Source organism: Magnolia sinica, chromosome 19, assembly GCF_029962835.1.
Source record: "Magnolia sinica isolate HGM2019 chromosome 19, MsV1, whole genome shotgun sequence".
Lineage (NCBI taxonomy): Eukaryota > Viridiplantae > Streptophyta > Magnoliopsida > Magnoliales > Magnoliaceae > Magnolia > Magnolia sinica.
In genome coordinates, this window is record NC_080591.1 from 37,926,651 (window position 1) to 37,949,669 (window position 23,019).

Consider the following 23,019-nt stretch of genomic DNA (forward strand, 5'->3'; position numbering starts at 1 on the left):
GAAAGACCGAGTCGACTCGGTTGGTACCGAGTCAGGGCCGAGTTCAGCTGGGCCAGATAATGCTTGGGCCTGGTCCAAGCCTTGCTGAGGTCGAGTTGGGTCGACTCAGCTGAGTCGAGTCATGGAGCAGGTCTATGGCTCGAATGGAGGACGAGTTGAACTACCAAGTCAATCAATGTGAGCAAACTTCCTCTCCCTAAGTAAGCTCCATGATTTATTATCATCATTAGCGTTACTATAATTATTGCAATTATTAAATATGGTTAACCATTAGTAGGTTAATTTTACTAGTATTAGTTATTACAGATACTTGATATTAACAATTATAATTATTAATGCTATTTTTATTTTGTCATTAATTTATAGGATATTGATTATAAGATTAGTGTTGTTAATAGACAATTATTAATTATCTTTACCTCATTCTAATATTATTATAAATTGAAATATATGAGTTAGGTTTCAAACCCTAAACCAAGTCTAAGATTTGATTAATGGATAAAACTCTAAACTTAGGTAATCCAAACCCTAGGCTAAGACCTTAATCATGAATAGCATGTAATGTATGGTAGGATTTGGTTCTAATGACACCTATGTTTCCTAGCGACACTAATGGGCGACTCGACACGTAAGGTGAGGACTCACCCTTTGAGCTTCCCACTTAATTTCATCAATCTGGATATAGATGATGGCATAATTCCTCTAATTAAATTACCTACCTTACTATTGAATAAGTTAAATTGTTGTTTTAGATGATAGACATCTCTCTTTAATTATAACATGCATAAATGATTAGGTGATAACATGCTATCTTTAGTCGTGCATTGTAAATTAACTGTATGTCTGTCGTTTGTGATCGATTGATGTAATGAATGAGACCTATCGTGAACTCACCATCTTGCGGCCCATATTTGACTTACACAACTTGGATCGCACATCCTTACATGTCTTGGACCGCATATTTACCCTACGTGGCTTGGATCGTTTATTTGTCCTTCATGACTTTGATGGGTCGTTGGTGCCCTTTTATGACTTGATGGTGATATTCGCATATCTTGCTGTTTTCTAGCCATCTTGCGGCGTTTGGTCGTATTGTGATTTCCAGGTGGAGTGGGTGTTCGCTTGGCGATTTCCTAGCCATCTTGCGGTGTTCACATACGATACGATTTTCAGGTGGTCTAGAGTTTATATGTTGGTTTTCTAACCTTCTTGCGGTGTTCAGTCGTACCATGATTTTCGAGTGGAGCGGGTGTTCGCTTAGCGATTTCCTAGCCATCTTGCGGTATTCACGTACGATATGATTTTCGAGTGGTCTAGAGTTTGTGTGTTGTTTATCTATTCATCTTGCGGTGTTTAATCATACCATGATTTTCAGGTGGAGCGGGTGTTCGTTTAGCAATTTTCTAGCCATCTTGCGATGTTCACGTACGATATGATTTCCGGATGAAGTAGACGTTGGTATGTTGTTCTCTCTTCATCTTGCGGTGTTTAGTCGTACCATGATTTTCGGGTGGAGCGGGTGTTTGCTTAGCGATTTTCTAACCATCTTGCAGTGTTCACGTACGATATGATTCCTGAGTAAAGTAGAGGTTTAAGGTTAATTTTCTATTCACCTTATGAATTTCACTTGTACCATGATTTCCAGGTGGAGCGGGTGTTCGCTTAGCGATTTCTTAGCCATCTTACGGTGTTCAAATACAATGTGATTTTCGGGTGTAATAGAAAGTCGTATGGTTGATTATTTGATTACCTGAACATATATCATTATATTGCGACTGCGATTATATTTACTTATGATGAGATTCTGTTGACTGGCTTGATTTTTTAGTATATGATCATGATTATGAATTGTCCTGTTTAATATATCCATTTTCATAACTTACAAGCTGTATTGGATTATGAATGATAAGTGTGCAATCTTAGAGGGTGCTCCTCACTGCGATAGCGATTGACGCTATCAAACCGTAACAGTTGATGCAGGTGTAGAGCAAACTGATGGTGTTCACAGGGTTGCTACAGGGTTTCACATCCCAAGAGTGTTGTAATTTACTTTATTTCATATGTAATATTATTTCATTTTTATAATTGTAAGAATGGGGGCATTGGTTTGTATAAGTCATTATGGGCAACTTCTTGTATATTCCAAATGTAAATGAAATTTTCCTTTATGCTGATTTGTTCACTCTATGCTTATCTGCTTACTCTGAATGAAAAAAAAAATGTGTACTCAAATTTGACCATCCTTTAAGATTACCACTCGGGTTTTCGGGAAACGGGTCATATACTCGAGTCCTTAAAAGTCAAGGCGTTACAATTGTAGATGACTTTACCAAGTAAACTTGGGTAGTTTTCTTGAGAGAGAAATCAGAAATCTCGACGAAGTAAAAAGTGTACTTAAACGTATCTAAACTGAAAAAGAATCACAAGTCACTAAGATCGGTAGTGATCATGGTTCTGAGTTTGAAAATAACAGTTTTGAGAAATTTTGCAATGACCAGGGAATATCACATGAATATTCCATGCTCAAAAAACCACAACAAAATGCTGTAATGGAAAGGAAAAATAGAGTGCTTCAAGAAATGGGAAATGTGATGCTAAATAGTATGAAGCTTCCTAAAAATCTTTGGGCTGAAGCCGTAAATATTGCTTATTATATAATTAATCACGTTTATACTAGAAGATCAAATAGTAAAACTGCTTATGAAATGTCGTTTGATAAGAAGCCTACTATCAAATACTTTCAACTTTTCGGCAGCAAGTGTTATATCTTGCGTGACCGAGAAAATCTAGGTAAATTTAACACCAAAAGTGATGAAGGGATATTTTTAGGCTATGCTCTAAATAGTCGAGCGTATCGGGTTCTTAACAAGAGAATTGGTGTAATTCAAGAATCTATTAATGTTGTCATAGATGATCATCTTAATACATCTATCACTAGTTCAAAAGATGATGAAGTCTCATTAATTGATAAACCAGACTCTTCATCCAGTTGATATAATGACACTGAACTACGATCAGTTAAAGACCATCCAACTGATCAAATCCTTGGAAATCCTCTCACTGGTGTGCTCACTCGTAAACAATTAGAAGATATGTGCAACTACGTGTGCTTTACATCTCAGATAGAACCGGCTAACGTAAAAGAAGCCCTCACCAATGAAAACTGAATTGTAGCAATACAAGAAGAGCTCAATCAATTTGTTCGAAATGACGTATGGAATTTGGTTCCTAGACCTAATGATAAACATATAATTGGAACCAAGTGGATCTTTAAAAATAAGTCTGATGAATTAGGTAACATTATAAGAAATAAGGCGAGACTGGTTGTACGATGCTACAATCAGATAGAAGGCATCGATTATGATGAAACTTTTGCCCCAGTAGCTCATCTTGAATCTATCAGACTGTTCATATCCATTACTTATTACAAAAAAATTTAAATCTATCAATTAGATGTCAAGAGTGCTTTCTTAAATGGTTATCTGCATGATGAGGTATATGTAGAACAGCCTAAAGGTTTTGAAGACCCTAAACATTCTAACCATGTTTATCATCTGGAAAAAAACACTTTATGGTTTAAAACAAGCTCCCAGGGCATGGTACAAAAAGTTGACTAAGTTTGTACTAAGCCATAACTTTATAATAGGAAGTGTTGATAAGACACTGTTTGTAAAGAAATACAATGATCAAATTCTAATAGTGCAGATATATGTTGATGACATTATCTATGGATCTGTTTGTGCTAACATGTCTGTTAAGTTTACAGAATTAATGCAGTCCAAGTTTGAAATGAGCATGGTAGGAGAATTGAATTATTTTCTAGGTCTGCAAGTGAAACAGCTTGCTGATAGAATATTTATCTCTCAAACCAAGTATGCTTTAAACTTAGTGAAAAAATTTAGATTTGAGAATAGTAAGAACTTCGATACTCCTATGAGTATGACACTTAAACTCTCTAAGGATTCAACAGGTAAAAATGTAGATCCTAAGTTGTATCACAGTATAATAGGTAGTTCATTATATTTAACTGCGAGCCAACCTAATATTGCATTCAGCGTAAGTATTTGTGCTAAATATCAATCTAACCCTAAAGAGTCTCACCTAATTGTTGTAAAGCACATTTTAAGATATGTCACTAGTTCAGCTAATCTTGGTCTCTGGTATCCACATGATACTAGTGTGCAATTAGCTGGTTACACGGATGCTATTGTGCTGGTAACATTGATGATCGTAATTAACCAACGGTGGTTGTTTCTATGTCGAGAACTATTTGGTTTCTTGGCTAAGTAAGAAACAAAGTTTTGTATTGCTCTCCACAGCTGAGGCTGAATATATTGTTACTGGTGATGCATGCACTCAGCTTGTGTGGATGAAGCGAATGCTAAGCGGTTATGGAATTGCGCAAGAATCTATGGTTTTATATTGTACAATTCAAGGACAATTAATATTTCTAAAAATCCAATTTAGCATTCAAAGACTAAGCATATTTGTAAATTGGTGGAAGACAAGATAATTTCATTAAAATATATTCAGACTAAGAATCAACTTGCTGACATATTCACAAAATCGCTAGACAAAAATAGGTTTGCAAAATTGAAATTTGATCTTGGTATGTGCAATATGAACTGATGATATGTGCCTATTTGTATCATAATGTATATATTTATTAATTTAAAATTTTAAAAATTCTAATAAGATGCAAAATTATATATTTTTAGTGGTACACGACCAGTCGAGTACACACTCAATGGGTCGTGGCTCGACTGGTCGAGTATGTACTCGACCAGTCGTGAATCTCAAGTTTTGTCTTTTATTTGGAGAAAAATATTTTTTTCTTCACTTGGTTCTTCTTCTCCAACAAGCCCTACCACGACTGGTCGAACCCATCTTCAATTCCTCCATGGTTAGTGCATCATTTTCAATTTCCTTGTAGATTTGAATTCTTTGCACTTCCATTTCTTTGTTTGTGTTGTTTATTTTAAGGTTTATATTTGTTTTGTAGGTTTTGTAGCTAAAAATCTGATTTATTTGAAACCCTTCTTGCCTCTTTTGTAATCCTTGTATTCCTTGGTTTTCTTATTGCAATGGAGAGTAGAAATAAGAAGAAAGGATCTCGTGGTCCTTCTTCTTCTCGTTCCGCTCTTATCACGGTCTGCCATCTTCAATTACCCGAGGAAGATCCCGAGTATGTGTGAGATATTCGCTTACGCAATGTGATAGTTGAACGAACAGTTAACACTGATCATTTGGCACCATTTGGTATTATTCAACTCCTTCAATTTGTAGGATGGGATAACATTTTACATTGGGGCGGTCTGGCATACCGTTCCATTGGGCAGGCTATGTTTGCTTGCATTAGTGACTACTCTTCTGAGAATCTAATGTTTATAATTACAACTAGAGAAGGTCCAATTAAAGTGGACCGTCACTTAATTTCTGGATTAATGGACCTTCCAGTTAATGATGACGGTATTCCCATTCATACACTTGTAGCAAAACCATCTGAATCTAAGAAAAGAATGCACTCTAGAGTTTTATGCAACATGAATGCGGAATGGAGTTCTGGGAATACGCTTGCTTCTAAGTTTATGTTACTCAGATACAAGGTTCTCCATTGAATTTTCATTTCAAATGTCTACCCTAAATCTGGTAATAAATCCGAGCTTACTACGTTCATGGCTCGTATTCTTCATTCGATTGTTACTGGTGTTTCCGTTTGTCTTCCATCCTTTATCTGTTACATCATTATTCAGTTCCGTCTCCACCCAGGTAATAGTGATATGCCTTTTGTCTATCTTATGACTGCACTAGCCACCCATGGTCTTATGGCAACGCCTGTTGGAGAAGCTCCAATTAACCATCTACCATTCAACAACTTGAACATAAATAACATTAATTTGAGGTTGGCTCTGGGCCAAGTTGATGTAGGTGCTGGAGGAGCAGCTGAAGCAACTAAAGAGGAGGATGCTTTGCTTCCAAATGATGTCAATATAGATGACATATTTGATGAGCTTGAGTCTAACTCTGCAGCTGATCTTGATTATCAGCCTTCTAACTTTGGTGCGCGTTTGCGATCTCTTGAGGAGAAGGTAGAAGGTATACATGTGTCCCAAGAAATGCAATTTAAATATATGCACAAATATCTTAGGCACATTAATAAGGGACTTCATTAAATTGATCCTTCCATACCTGCTCCTTCTTCTAGTTCAGATTAGTTTTGAATTTCTGATATGTAATAAATTTCATACTTGGATTTCTCTTGACTCTATATGCTTTGACATGTTTTCTTGTTTATGTGGACATGTTTTTAATGGTTATCTTGACATTATTAATGTTATCTTGAACTTACTTCTTATTCTCATTACTCAATACTCTTATTCTAGTCTTATACTTCCATCATTTATATACTCTTTCCTTTGTCATATTGTGACAAAAAGGGGGAGAATTTGTGTTGGTATGTCTATTTAATGATATTGCATTCCATGGAGTGAAAGTTGTGGAAGTTGTGGAGAGAAGTGTGGTTTTTTTTTTGTAAGTAGTTTCTTCTCTTTGCTTGGATTCTATAGAGTAATGTATTAAGGGGGAGTATTGATTTTTACTGACCAGCTTTTCACTGGTGCACGATTTTTTATTGATCTAACTGGTGCATGATTCTATATTGATCTAACTGGTGCATGATTCTTTATTGATCTAACTGGTGCATGATTCCTTGGTCTTGGTTTATTTTGTCACAAATTTGATAAAGGGGGAGATTGTAAATGCTATCTTATCTGCCTCCTAGGTTTGTTAAATTTTGTTATGCCAAAACCTCTTGGAATCTATATCTTGTTTAGCGGATATTGTAAGATCAACTTCATGTCATCCTTGCCAATCTTGTCTACATTCAAGTACAAGTTCAAGACATTTAAGTACAACATCAAAAAGTTCAAGTACAAGATCAAGAGGTTCAAGAACAAGAAGTTTAAGTACTTGATCAAGTCTTTAAGCTTCAACTATTTCAAGAGAATGATATGTGATGAATCAATCTCACAAGTAAGGTTTGTTTAACCCTAGACTGACCTTATCATAGGTTATACAATATCATAAGTCATTTGATAATTTTATAGGTCATTTTTCGACTAGTCCTAGTCATGGTTCGACTAGTCCAGGCACTGGCTCGACCAGTCTAAGGTTTGTTATGAATTTTTGAGATTTTCTTTTAGACCCTAGACCAGTCCTGGAGACTGCTCGACCAGTCGAGCAGGCTCGACTCAAAGTCCAGCAACATTTTTGCATCTCACTCGACCAGTCGAGTGCAGGGCTCGACCAGTCGAGTAGGCCGCTCGACCAATCGAGCGAGCCACTCGACCAGACGAGTAGCGATCTTATCTTATCGCGCCATAACTTTTAAAATGTTGTTGATCCTTTTTCCAATCAAGCTGACCACTAGGTCAGTCGAGTGAACAGTATTTTTGTCTATAAATTGAGGACGATTTTCAGAGTTTTTCAATTGATTCAAAGTTATTCAAGTCACAACTCAGAGAAACTTGTCCCCACATTCTAGAAGCTAATTGGTTAGTATTTAAGATTCTTTTAATAGCTTTTTTGCATTTGATTTTGTGATCTCTATTCAATTCTATTTCTTTTGAAAAGGGAATATTGATTTTACCCTTTTCGAGATCAAAATCAAATCAAGCTAGCCCAGGTTGATTTAATCTAAAAATCATTTAGACCTAAAAACCCTTTCATATGTGATATTGGATATTGAACATCTATATCGAATTGGTTCTACTGGGCTTCATCAAAAGAAGAATCTTCAGATAAGTACATTTCAATTTTCTATATTTGGTTTGTAAGATTGCCATAAAATCTTTCAATTTTGGTTTTGACTGAGATAGCCAGAAAATCTCAGTGTGTTGGGTTTTTAATTATGGTAGCCCTTTGAAAACATAATTGTGAAGGTTTTGGGTGAACCTTGGAAAACCTATTTTATAGTGAAAGCTAATATCCCATGGGTGAAGATATTGGGAGTAGAGTAGTTGTGTGGCCGTTTTCTAACAGTTAATGTACACACAAGCGAACCACTATAATTACTGGAGTTATGGTGAATGTTTATTTTTGTGCATTTGTGGTGAATGATTATAATTTATTTTCTGCACATGTGGTGAATGTTGTAATAGCAGTAGATATTTATTTCTATTTTATTCTTTATTCATCTGTATCGGTTTGGGATTTTGATACACAGACCGTTCTAGAAATCAGGTTGTCCTACCATAAGTCATTGGTTTTTGGTGTAAGGTTGTCCTTAGAATAACATCTATGTCAACCTCTTAATACTTGTGCATTTGATGTTGTTATTTTTTTCTACTATTTGGGATTGATAAGTGTCCAATTTCCAGCAATAGGTTTTTTTTATTTTCTTGAGTGTTCGGCTAGCCGAACCCTGTCTCAAGCCAGCCAAATTCTGTCTCCGACTAGCCTAAGATTGATTCAAATCATATCTCGCGAAATCTTTTAGCCGTTGAAACAAAATCGTGAAACTCTGGCTAGGCCAAGGGATTCTTAAGCTGACCGAAGCTCTAATCCTTTTGCTATAAATGTGGCCCATTTCTTACTATTTCAATACAGATAAAATACCAAAACATAAATGAAAAATCTTCTTCTTTTCAAACTATTTACATTGTCTTTAATATATTATATTTTAGCTTATTCAATTCTCTTCTCAAGCCTTGTTAAATTCAAATAGAGAGTAGCATATACTCAACTTGAGAATAAAAGATTGAATCTACAACTTTTGGGGATTTTCTTTTTTAAAAATTATCGATCCCTAAATTCTTCTTAGTTGTACATACATTGAATTATCTTCATCTAAGAAAAGAAAGGATTATTGCATTTACCAAAGCTACATCTTCAAAGGCTTCGCCAATATCTTCGTTTCAACTCATGTCTTCAAGAAGATACATTCTCATGCGGTAAATCGCTTTTACTTAGGTTGAATGAGATTGCCCTGAAAAATCTCATCTGGTTGAGATGTGATAAGCCCGTTAAAATCACTTAAGGTTAGTTATGATAACCTATGAAAATCACAAACTGTAAGAGATTGTTGAGGTTAACTTGTGAAAATCATAGTGGAGAAGTAATTTTAGGAGTGGAGTAAGTGTGTGTTAACACTATAATTTTGTTTGTCTTGTGGTATTTAATAATCTTTTCCTCATATTTATCATCTTGAAATACTGAGTCGAGAAAGTCATGAAATAAGATTATCCTACCTAAGAGATTAGGCTAAGGTTGTCCTACGACTCATTTAAAATCAATATTTCAATATTAGTTGTTGTTGTGAATTTGTTCTGTGAAATTGTTTTAAAAATATTGGTTAATTCCTATATAACCCCCCTCCCCCTTTAGGACATCGATAGCTCCACCGACATAATATTAAATACAAGCATGTATAGTGATTCGGTTTTCCTACTCCACTCTCAGCAGATGCACTTAGCCCATGAGTGTACCGGATTTCACTAACGAAGGTATTAAACATGTTTACCTCTAACCTTTACAACCCTAAACAAGGACCCTAGCGTACACTCCCTGTAACGCCCCGAATTTTCATGGCCAAAGTTTATACTCGTGCCGAGAAAACTGGGTGTTAATAATATAAAACTTAAATGCTTTAGAAATCACACCCTTTTCTTTTTCATTTGGATCACATCCAGGTACATTCATGAAGGTAACATTCACAAGAATAAAATTGACTAGATTGATTATTTCGTTAGAGTAAAGAAATTCAATAAATAATAAAATGCCTTCTCAACGAAAGCTTATTACATTAATTGAGTTCGCAACGGAAGTATAAAAATAAATAATAAAACTATCTTCATATTTTTTTAGTAGTCTTCTATAGGGAGATAGTCCTCTAGGTCTTCAAGCTGTAGATCACTTGCAACATCTGTACGATTGGGAGAGGGTCAATGCCCTACTCATAGTGATGGTTATCCTTTAAGATTAACAGTAATTCAAGAGAATCATAAAAGCAATGTAAAGGTTCTAATACGTCCCGTACTCCACAACTACAAGAGGTATTAATATGCACAAGCAACCTATATGAGATGCCTGCCTAGCAAAGTATATGCAGTTTATCATGCTTAGTGATCGCCATAATGTAGAATATGATTATAGTTATCCGACTCACCCTGTATCCCATACAATGGAGATTCGCCGACGTGTCCCACGTCTAACATGGATTTACGTGGTTATTCCAAAGTGAACACAACACATGATCGGGTGAATCAAGCAACCCGGATTGGCGCAACTAATTGCGACATTGAACCCCCAAAAGAAAAGACTGGATTGGAGTGACTAAATGCGACATTTAACCCCCAAAAAGAAAAGAATTGATGTAACACGAATAATGATTTACATACACCAATTTGTGCATCATCACTCATGAAACATGGAATTATGTGTCGCCCCAAGGCCACAACCAAAAATGCATTATGTCCACGATATTTATTCGATCATTAAAAGAGGGATACCCAACATAGTACTTGCACCAAAAAGGAAAATCCATTGAATCATAGGAGTTCAGGAATATCAAGACACATGCCCAAGCCCTTTAAAGATAAATAGCACAAGGCCAATAGCATAAAGAGGAGTGGCAATGGCCAACTCAGCAAAGATAAAAATGGCAATGGCTAGCGTAATAAAGAGGAGAGTGATAATGGTCAACTCAATACAAGAAGAGTAGCAATGGCTAACTTAACAAATAGATGAGTGGCAATGGCCAACTCAAATATAAGGAGAGTGGTATTAACTAACTCAATAAAGAGGAGAGTGGCAAGGGCCAACTCAATAAATTGATAAAGGCAAGGGCAAGGCTTGTATCCATCGCCTCACATAAATTCATAAAGATCATTCATAATCAACATTATACTATAATCCGAAAGGGCAAATAATTGATGGTAAAACATAATTGCAGGAAGGATTCATAATAACATGAAAGCACGTAAAAGGGTAAGAAAAATATAACAACTTAAATTAATGTAAGCTTACAAGATAAAGCCCTCTCCTTAGTTGCTTGGCTGTCTTCTAAGGTTTAATTTTTGGATAGTCTTTAGAATATTGATCCACCTATTTTTTTTGACTAAGTGAATTTAGAGTTTCCTAAGCTTACGTTATTTGGGACTCAGGTGATCTTTCACCAAGTCAACTCGGTCCAACTGATGAGTTCGGCCAGACCAATGATTCTGCTTTCTTTCTTTCCTTTTCCTTCCTTCTTTCCCTCTAAGCTAGGACGTCCAGTGATGCCTCGTTTTCTTTTCTTTTCTTCTTCTTTCTCTTTATTTCCCTTTCTCCTCTCATTTCTACTGTGGACGTTGGCAGCGTGCCTTTCCTTTTATTTTTCTTTCCTTCTTTCTCTCCTTCTCTCTCTCTCATTTGTTATGTGTTTAAGACGATGGAGTGAAGGGCCCCTTTTATAGGTGTGAAACCCCCGAATTCCCTGTGCAAAAATAGCTTTTTGTTCGGACTTTACGCAGCCCTTGTTCCTGCGTAGGGAAGTCGATGGCGGTCTGCGTAAGGAGAAACGGGAGTTGCCGTGTTTCTTTCTCGCTCGCGTTTCCCTCAGACGACGTGGGTGGCATCGGATCTCTCCCTCCCCATTATTGGACGGCTCAGATTTCGCTAAAGCTATCGAGTCCAAGAGTCCTAATAGGACGTTCTTTCGTAGTGTAAGTCACTTGGTCACTGTTACAGCGTGCGGAGTGAAGCCGACTCTGGTTGTTTATTGCAGTAGGTGGGGTCCACTGATGTTTGTTTTTTGTCATTTTTGTCCCATCTACAAGATGGATGACTTGGATTTGTCAATTAGCCAATCAGGGTGAGCCACCGACGTCACAAATGGGCCTTGTTCGTTTGAATCTTACGGCATCCAGGTTCCTTTCATCGATAATTGTAGTGACGTGTGCATGCATGGATGCACCCGGTGCCATGGTTTTGATCAGGCCAGGACTCCAGACGTGATGGACGGTTCGAATCAAAGAGGTGGTCCAAGATCCATCACAGCAAATGGACACTGTCTGTTTAAAATCCAAACATCGAGAAAACAGTTCCGCTTTGAGATTTTTGACTTCCCGTTTGGTGCACCGCAAGTGTACATGGGTTGCATACCTTAGGATTGATTGCGGGTCCCATAGTGATGTTTCTGAGAATCTACACCGTTCATTTGTTTTTCCATCTAACCTAAGGGTTTGAGCCCAAAATTGAAGCATATCCAAGGATTCGATGGACCATACCACGTGAAATAGTGGATATTTTTGATTTCCACCGTCGAAACCTGTCTAGGCCCTATAGTGATGTTTGTTGGTCATCCAATCCTATTCATAAGATCATATCAACATAGATGAAGAGATATCTCGTACTACAACTGCCCATGACCCTTCTTTAACCGATGAACAACAAACTCAACAGTTAAGGGCTGATCTTTTCATTGGGTTATTTGTACAATGATCCAAGTGCTGAAATTCGACGTGTACAGTTAATTTAGGATTTCAATGCATGGTATAAAATTTCACGTTAATCGGATAATGGAGAACTACATGGTCTAAAATTCAGGGGTCTAGTTAATGGCATTTCCGTAATTATTCTAATCTAAGAGTTTTATGAAATCTAATGGTTCGACATGGTTTTAGGCATGCTTCTAAGTGATTCTTATGAAATATCTCTATCATCATGGATGAAGGGTTTATTTGTAAATTCATTTAAGAGATGATTTATATGTCAAATTACCTGATGGATGATCTTGTCTTAAAATTGACGGTCAGATTGCTAGATTTATGAGTGGAGATCATTCACAATGGTTAGGTTCATGTCAGGGAATAGATGTAAGGTTTGGATAGTTGAATTGGCATCGTACACACGTATATATTATGTTGAATCTTATGGTAACACTCAAGAACTTTCGATGCTCGAGTATGGAAAAGTTTGGGGCGTTACACTCCTGTCAGAGGCTCCCGTAAGTAGAGTTGGGGACAAGACAACTCGACTCACCTAATTTGACTAGTCCGACTCATTAGGATCCAACTCGACCCGAACCAAATGGGTGAGTTGGTCCGAATCAAGTAGGCTTTGCCCAATCCGAACTTAAACCGAGTCGAGTTCGAGTTACCTAGTAACTCGACCCGACTCAATCCAAAACGCGATCAAGTCAAACTCAACTCGATCCAAAACCGTATCAACTCGGATTCGGGTATATATATAATAAAAACCCCAATCCGATCCCAAACTCTCTTTTCCTACCTCATACTCCTCTTCCATTCCCAACAACCACACACCACCATCACCACCCTCCTCTCTCTCTCCTCTCCACTCCCTCTCACCCTCCTCTTTTAAGCCCACCACCACCCTCCTCTCTCTCTCTCTCTCTCTCTCTCTCTCTCTCTCTCTCTCTCTCTCTCTCTCTCTCTCTCTCCCCCCCCCCCTCTCCACTCCCTCCCTCATCTCTTAATCTGAATCGGTGCTGACTCAAACCGACTTGGTACTTTTTACCGGGTCAGACTCAATCTGGATTAGTTTAGGCCAGACCCGGATTTGGATCGATTTAGGCATACTGGACTCAGTACCGAGTCAAGTCAAGTTTGGATCGAGCCTATTTCAAAACCAGATCGAGTTGGGTTAGCCCTAACTCAGTCCGACTCAACTTGATGCCCAACTCTACCCATAAAAGACTTGAGTTGGTTTTCTATCGACTAACTAACAACCTCAATCATAATCTATAGACCTATGTTTACTCCCGTCAGAGGCTCCCTTAGAAACTAATACGTACACACCTGTGTCCGGTGGCCTACACAAAGACTTTGACTTAGCTCCTACACAAGAACTTAGTCAAGTTTGGCAATCAAACTCAATTCTACATAAGGAATGAGTGTACATTGACTCACTTAATGATACTTGTCGAATTGAGCCCCATTAATGCATTGTCTTGGGTTGCTTAATCGATGCTCTCCCATGCTTCAAATAGCTCCCATTTGCTCCCTCGGTCATGATGTCGATGCATTATCAATACTTCAGCTCCAAGATCAACCACCTTGAATCTGATGCTCCTTTGAGGTGACTACGATGATGGGAGATTGGAAAAATATCCTATAATTAATGGGAAGTTAAATTCCTATGGGATTCTACTTAGAAGGGTTTCCTAGAGAGTTTAGATAAATGATACACCAATAAGGTTGGGTCTAATCTCTAAAAAGTGGTGGAGATTGGGTTCATTTTCAACATTGAGGTTAAAATCCTCATTAGAGTGGTAAAGCTCAAAAAGATTAATCAAATCTCATGAAATGTGAGGCTTAAGAAATGGAATATGATTGGAGATTTACCTAAGCTTCAATTGCACCAAAAACTATCTCTCTTGCCCAAAGATCTGAAGTAATTTTTTTAAGAAAAAAAGCTCCAACGGATCTCTAACAACTTGGATCAATTGATTAAGCCCGGTCTTCGATCGATCAAGCTAGGCCGAAAATAGTTCAGAGAACTTATTGGACTATTTTGGCCATATTCAATCGCTCGAGAAGAATTGAGGATTCCTTGATCGATCGAGTTTGTAAGACCCATATCCTAGTCCGTACCATTTTGTAGCCTTCCGCGGTCCTCCCGGTCGAATTCTAGCAACCTTCGACCCGTATCCAATGTTTGCGCGCGATCCTAAGCTAAGTCCCACATATTAGAGTCGACACGACTCGAAACTGTACCCTGGCAACCGCGCCGTCGCAGCAGTTCCAATGCCGCGACTTGTGCACCGAACCAATACCCAAGCCAGGAGATGTGGGCCCGCGTTCATTTCGAAGAAACGCTGCACGTTGCGAATTTTGAGAGAATCTCTACAACATGTCCCATCAATCAATGTCAAGTACAAGTCAAGTACACTCCATACCCAAGTACAACAACCCTTCCCTCCTTTTCCATAAGTCAACTCTCTCTCTCCCCTAACCATCCCTCTTTTTATAAAAAATCAAACTCACCCATAGCTCCCATCCCCTCCTTACAACACCCATCCTTATCAACCCATCACTTCTCTCATATCTCAAACCTCCCAAGCAACAAATTCCAACGTCCAAGCATTTCTAAGAGCAAACAAGTGTGCCCCACCCTCTCATCTCTCATCCCCACCATCAAAACTCCATCATCCATCGTTAAAAGTTGAGCATAGGAGCTAAGGAGGCCAAGGGATAAAGGAGGAGTTAAGAGGTGGATGATCCACCGTTGATTCTTGTTTTAAGGGCCCACTTGTTGTGGGACCCACTTGATGTATGCATTGTTTAAGGGAGGGCCCAATAGTGGTGGGGTCCCTCCCCTTCTCGTTTCTCTCTCCCTCTTTCTCTTTTCCTTTCTCTTTCTTTATGATGTCTTGTGGCCACCACGGTGCAAGATGATCTTGACCGTCCGATCGTGAGGCCCACCTTGCAGCGGGCCCATTGGACGGCCAAGATGAAGGAAAAACACAAGTATCATATTGATTCAAATCAGGTGGGCCATGTTCATGTGGGACCCACCTTAATGAAATGTGGGACACGTCCATGTGGGACCCACCGCAGTGCCTGTGTTTATCCATGCCGTCCAGCGTCCCTGGACACTGGACGTGATGGTGGCTAGCATGGAGTGTGTGTACTGACATGGGTGTGCACTAACAGCTAACCAAAAAAATGAAATATATATTATATTTGAGCTTTTGGGGTGGGCTGCTCATGCAGGTCCCACCTTGATGTAAAAATCAAATCCACACCGTCCATTCCATTTCTCAGCCCACTTTAGGCGTTGAGCCGAAAAATGAAGTCAATCCGATTATTTGGCGAGCCATAGTATAGAAAATAGTGGTTCTTACCATTAAAATGTACTTTAAAGTTTTCTATACGCCAAAATACCTTAGATATTAGCCTCATTTAGCTTATACTGAGCTGTAGGATCCAATGGCTAGAGTGGATCTGCCTGATGCGGGCCCCACCTAGGAAAAACCCTGAATAAACCAAAAAAAAAACATGTTATGCAGCAGGATGCTACTGCTGCCTGAGGATGCGCAGGCAGCGTCCTGCGTTGCCATGGCATGGATGGTCAAGGATGGGGGTCCCATGTGTAAACCCCACCATGATGAGCGTTAAGCATCAACGCCGTGCATTTGGTGCCCCACCTTCTGGGACCGTGGGCCACCCCAAAATCAGCCGCATGTGGTGCTCAAGTGGCCCACATCATAGGAAACAGTGTGATTTAATGTCTGCCATTCGAACCCTTTTGGGTCACTGAAGTTTTGAATCATTATGAAATTTATTTTTCCTATTCATCCAGGTCTGCATGACCGTATCAACAAGTTGGACGATAGATAAAATTATGGTGGGCCCCATGTGGGACCCACCTGTAATTTGGAAAGGGGAGTGGCCGGTGTACGTTCACAACAGCTGTATAGCTGCTGTATGGATGTCACCCAACAACGTGGGACCCCACCGTATTATACATCCACACCATGTAGACGGTGGATGTCCACTGTGATGCATGTGTTGCATCCAAACCATCCAACCATTTTGAAAGCTCATTTTTAAGGCTTGAGATAAAAAATAATAATAATAATAAATGAGACAGATCCAGTTGTCAGGTGGACCACACTACAAAAAAAAAAACAGTGGAGTAAATGCCTACCATTGAAACCCCTTTTGGGTTACAAAAGCTTTGGATCAATATGATATTTGTTTCTCCCCAGGTCCTTGTGAACATGGGAATAGTCTAGATGGAAATTAAATGTTGGGGTGGGCCCACTGGAATTTGAAAGTGGGAAATTAATGTCACCATTGTTAGTTGTAGTATGGTCTAGATGATCTTTGGATATGATTCATTTTATGCTCTATAATGATCTCTATTGATGGATGATTGGTGCGGCCCATTCGATTGGCCAATTGATTTGGCCCATTCGATAGGCCAATCGATTCAGCCCATTTGAGTCAAGCCATTTAATTCGGCCCATTCAACTAGGCCCATTCAACTCGGCCCATTCGACTTGTCCCAGTTGATTTAACCCATTGATTCGGCCCATTTGATTAGGCCCAATGTGATATATGAGGCCCGATGTTGGGGAGCACCTGGATATATATGAGGCCCATTTGATGTGGCCCATTTGATGTATTTGGAGCCCTTGGGTCGAGGTTCAACAAGATGTACATAAGGCCCATTGCAATGTGTGATTCCACAATGGTTTATGTAATGATGTTCATGGCAGGTCGTGCCTTGGGAGCAATGATGGTTTGATGCCCACATTATAAGGATAATGTTGGTTAAATGTCCGCATTGTCACTCTCCCTAAGGGCCCATTGATAGGCCCATACTTGCAGTGTGTAAGCCGTCTAGGCCCATCTTTGTTATGAACAGAGCCCATCACCACATAACATGTTTAGTATAGATCCATAATTCATGATCATACGCATCATATGTATGCCTGATATGAGGAGTGACTGATCATAGCATATGCCTTCGGGCAGATTGTTTATGAGCTCCCTGATAGGCGGAGTTGCCCTACATGAGCGTGCAGTACGCGCAGGATTGTTGCATGTCTGGTAGAGTGATTCATGCACTTGCATGTGTGTGATTATGATTATTGTATGCCCTAACAACATCAGGGCCATAACCACTACAGACACATCATGGATGGCTGGATTGGATACCGAAAATACTGTTTCTAGCATCGGGACGCCATAGATGTCCCTGGGTGAAAATTCCTAAACCCGATGGTACCAAAGGATGACTCCAACGTCAAGACCGAGTGGATATATGAGTGCACGAGGGCCGAATACCAGGAGGCCGCGTCTCCCATTGTGTTGTGGTCGGTTGGAAAGGGGTGTGGCCTTACTCGCCCGAGGGTAGGGGGCATTACTAGGCTGAGTTTGACCAGCTCGTGAATGGGTCCGCTATTGACGTGCCGGATAGGTATTGGCAGACTATTGGCCGGGTGGATAGTGAGGTTTCTTACGCTCACTTGGACTATGCGGCTGGGAGAGGGGCAGTGTCATTTATAGTGTACTAAACCCTGGTGATTATCCAAAATGAGAACTATACTGATATTTGATGAGTTGTATGAGGATTTGGATGAGGATTAGCATGCTTGAGTTATATCTTGCATTGCATGGTCTTGATATGCTCGATAGCATTCGTATCTTGCACCGCATAGCCTTGGTACGGCTGCTTGCATTCATGTACTCATCAGCATGATTCCGCATTACTCTGACCTTGCATTCTAAGCACGCACATATTACGCGCACACTTACACCACCCTTAAGCTTTCTATAAGGTTATGCATAATTGATGCGTGCAAGTGACGCCAGGGCGCAGTCATAGCCTTGTCATAGTTGAAGTGTGCTGCCGAGCTTTAGGAGTTTCTGTTACTTTCATTATATTTTATTTCCCTTTCATATGCATTGTACTCAAAGTTTTTTATCATAGTAGATTTTGTGATAGTGTTCTTATGGTTATTGTTCGTGGGTTATGCTTATGGTTATGCTTATACTAAAATAAAATCATGTTTGAAATCCTCCTTTTAGGATCCCAGGATCGAAACCTGGTGTATGGGTGCCAGGAGCCAAGAATGGGGTACTATGGAGGCTGTCAGCGCCGGATCCAGCGATCGAAAATTTTGTGAGCCCGGTTTCCGAGTTCGGGGCGTGACAGAGTTTGTACTTCGAGACTAATTAATATTTAGGACAGAGCTTGCTAGACATTTTAAGATATGTTTAGTCGATTGACTTGATCGATCAAGCTTTGCTCGAGCACATTAATAAGACTACTAGTTTGGGCAGTTTAGATTTTCAACAGCTTGGGAACCTCAATAACCCATCTTATCATATTTCAATAAGGCTCCTAAGACTAAAGGATCATCACACAAAGTTTACTTATTAAGGTTAGGATCATCTAGAGGTGTAGGGTTATTTTGAGTTAAGGCTAGGGTCACTAAGGCACCTCATTTACTTATTCTTTGCTCCTTGATGCTCATGTCCTCTTGTGTTTTCAGTCTTCATCTTTTAAGGGCTCAACCGACTACATGACACACGGACTCACATAATTGATAAACAAGATTCACAAATTAGTGTACTAACATTCATGTCCTTTAACACATATACATGTATGATTTAAGATGTACACACTATTAATAGAGTGCCTTTAATATGGCCCAGTGTTGTTCGATCGACCGAGGAATTCTAGGTCAACTGAAGCACAATGTGATATTCCCAATTGACTGAGGTATGTTTTGGTTGACTAAGAGTTTTTATTAATATCTCGGTCAACCAAAGGTGTGACTGAGCAAAATGCATAAGTGCAGATTTTATTTTTAATGAAATCAGGGTAGAATGAAAGTAGCTTAGCACATTTTTAAGGGTTTTGAGGGAGAAGCTAGGGTTTCTCACTTTTAAGTTGTTCCATCTCTTGTAACTTTCTGCTCATAGTAGATTGTTTGTTGCTTGGTGCCGTGGTTTTTTCCGACAAGGGTTTTTCCACGTAAAATTTGTATGTTCTTTGTGGTTAATTAAAAAAAAAATCCCTATTGCATTGTGTGATTCCGTCTAAAGTTGCTTCTGTGCCAAACAAGTCGTGTTAGGGCTTGCTACGTCCCGAACGAGTGATATCAAAGTGTACGTTAGGTTTTCAGATAGAATTTGAGACATGGCATCAAGGGAATCGAATGTGAAGTTTGAAATAGAAAAATTCATAAGTAAAATTAATTTTGAATTATGGAGGTTAAAGATGAAAGCCTTCTTAATTCAACAAGGGTTACAACAAGCACTCATTGGCAAAGCGAAATGTTCTAAATCGATAAAAGAAGGGGATTGAGATGACTTTGATCAGAGGGCAATTAAAGCAATTCAATTATATTTGGTTAATGAAGTCCACTCTAATGTCATTAATGATATGACTATCATAGGCCTATTTGGAGAGCATATATATGATAAAGTTACTCTCCAATCGTCTATATCTGAAGAGATAGATGTACAATCTAAAGATGGCGAAAGGGATATATCTCTCTAAGCATATCAACGCCTTTAACAAACTGATTTTCAAACTGACAAGTGTGGAGGTGAAGATCAATAAAGAAGAAAAAGTCTTAATTTTGTTGACATCTCTTTCGAAATCTTATGGGTATCTGGTGGATACTTTGTGCCATGGTAAGGGATACAATGGACCTTGATACCGCTATCTCATCCCTTCAGTCGAAGAAGTTGAGAAGGAATAATGATGAGGAAGTTACTTCTATTGGTGTACTGGTTGCCAAGAGAAGATCGTCTAAGCGAGAGAATGGGAAGTAGTGATTGAGGTCCAAGTCTAAGGGCAAAGGAAAGTTGAAGTATTGGAATTATGACAGGATGAGACATATGAAGAAGGATTGTACAAATCCCAAAATCCATAAAGAGAAGAAATCAAATGATTCACCGAATGAGGCTAAGTTAGCAAATATGATATACGAACAAGTAGTTGTGACGTGTTGTCGATGTCCAAGGTTGGTCACTTATTAATGAAAGTAAGAATGAGTGGATTTTGGATACGAGGGCCTCACACCATGTGTCCTCATCGGAGTTGATTCACCACATATAGTGAGTATGATAGTGGCCTAGTTCTTATGGACAACGATTATGCCTGTAAGATGATAAGAATTGGTTTAGTTCGCATTAGAACGTCTGATGGGGTGGATCGTACTCTAACTAATGTAAGCCACATTCTGGATTTAAAGAAGAATCAGATATCTCTATAAGCTTTTGAGGCACTCAGATGCAAATTCGCCTACTACAAAGGTGTCGTAAAAGTTTTCTAAAGGGGCACTCACTGTTGTGAAGGCACAAACGAGGAGAAACCTTTACAGGTTGATCGGGAGCACTGTATCGGGTGGAATTGAAGCGTATGTAGCAAAATCCACATCAGCACATGTGTGGCATGCACGCCAAGGCCATATGAGTAAGCATGGTATAAAGGTACTTCTTGATCATGGTTGATTCTTAGCTTTAATTTTTTTATTTAAATCAATATGAGCACTAAATATACAGGAAACAATCAAGGTTAAGTTTTAAAACCAAGAAACATGTTAGTAAATGAGACCTTGATTATGTGTACTCAGATGTGTGGGGCTCATCGCCTATTGTTTTTGGAGGAGGGTCATCATTCTTTGTCACATTCATTAACAACTTATCTAGAAAGGTGTGGGTTTATTTCTTAAAATATAAATCTGATATTTTTTCCACTTTTAAAGCAGGGAAGGCAATGACTGAAAAGCAGACATGGCAGAAGTTAAAATTGTGAGGACCGATAAGGGCGAAGAGTTTACTTCTAAGGAATTTAATCAATTTTGTAAGAACATGGAGATCGTAAGGTATAACATAGTGAAGCATACACCAGAGCAGAATGGTATGACAGAATATATAAATTAGACTCTTTTAGAAATAGCTCGAAGTATGTTAAGTAATGTTGCGTTGGGTAAGGAGCTATGGACTGAAGTTGTTAACATGACTTACTATTTAGTTAATTGATCTCTATCTACGTGGGTTGATTGTAAAAATCCAGATGAAGTATGGAGTGGTCATGAAGTTGATTACTCGAGGATGCACATATTTGGTTGTGATGTTTATTCTCATGTATCGTTAGTTGAGAGAGAAACTAGACCAATAGGTGAAAAAGTGTACTTTTGTTGGCTATGGTGATGGGGTAAAAAGATATAGACTGCATGACCGGATTTCACGTACAATCATATTTTGTCAAGATGTCAAGTTCGATGAAGGTTCCTTATTTTGGAAAGATGAGCACAAAAAAACAGAAAAATCAACGATCGACGTTGAAATACATAAAGAAGTTAAGCCGCAGGAAGAGTTGGTGGCACCACCTATCATAAGAAATCTACCAATAAATCGTAGAGTATCATTGAGGTATAAGGATGACTCAATTGTTGTGTTTTCCCTCATTATAGATTAGGAATATCCATCTACCTTCCACGAAGCATTAAAAGACATAGATGCTGAGAAGTGGATGGCGGCGATGTATGATGAGATGGATTCTCTATATAAGATCGAAATGTGAGAGCTGGTGGAGCTACTCATTGGGAGGAAAACAATCGGGTTTAAGTGAATTTTTTGTAAGAAATTGGATAGATACTGTAACGCCCTGAATTTTAAGAGTCGAGCAAAGCTCTACTCCCGAGATTCAGCACATTACTTATGCAACATGGATAATGATGTTTAGATTTCGTCCATATTAATGAGTTAAACATGAGTGGGATTATACTAAAAATAGCATATCATACTCCAGAGATAATTTAATTAAGCAAGCGAAAGTCTGAAGCATATATATATAAGTATGTAAGTGTTTCATAACCTCCAGAATATAATGATGTAACCGGGCTGAATATGTACATGTATTGTTTCAAAATAAACAAAATATGAAAAGTAAATGTGTTCAACCAAGCCAAAAATCCCTGTAGTTTCTGCGCATCGGTACGAGATCTACATAGACTCGCCCGAGAGCTAACAGTACGAGAATCTTCATCCTCATCCATGAAGTCATGCTCCGTCGCATAGACCTCATCATCACCTACATCTAAACTAGAATCTGGTTGGTGTTTTAAAACACCGTCCCAGAGTGGGAGTGAGTAATCAACTCAGTGCTACTATAAGGTAAAGGTTAACATGTTATCAAGTTAATTAAGTAGTAATGATAAAGCAACATAACAATCACTTCTTAGCTACTCTTATTAATGTAGGAATTGAGTGCAAGTAATGATGCATGCCCTCGCATCAAAGCTCCCTCAACAAGCGACGCCTACACCAATATCGCATATGACAACACTGCCTCCTGTGCAACTTCCACGCCTTTAAAGCACGTCCTAACTAATGTAATGCAATGCATGGTCACGTTAGCCGAGTAGTTAATTAAGCTTATTCATACAGCAGATTTGGGAAGCTAAGGTACCTCCCTTTATATCATTGACCCGAACCCAAGGATCCATCTAGGTTCGTCACTCCTAGTCAAGCACATACGATAGGC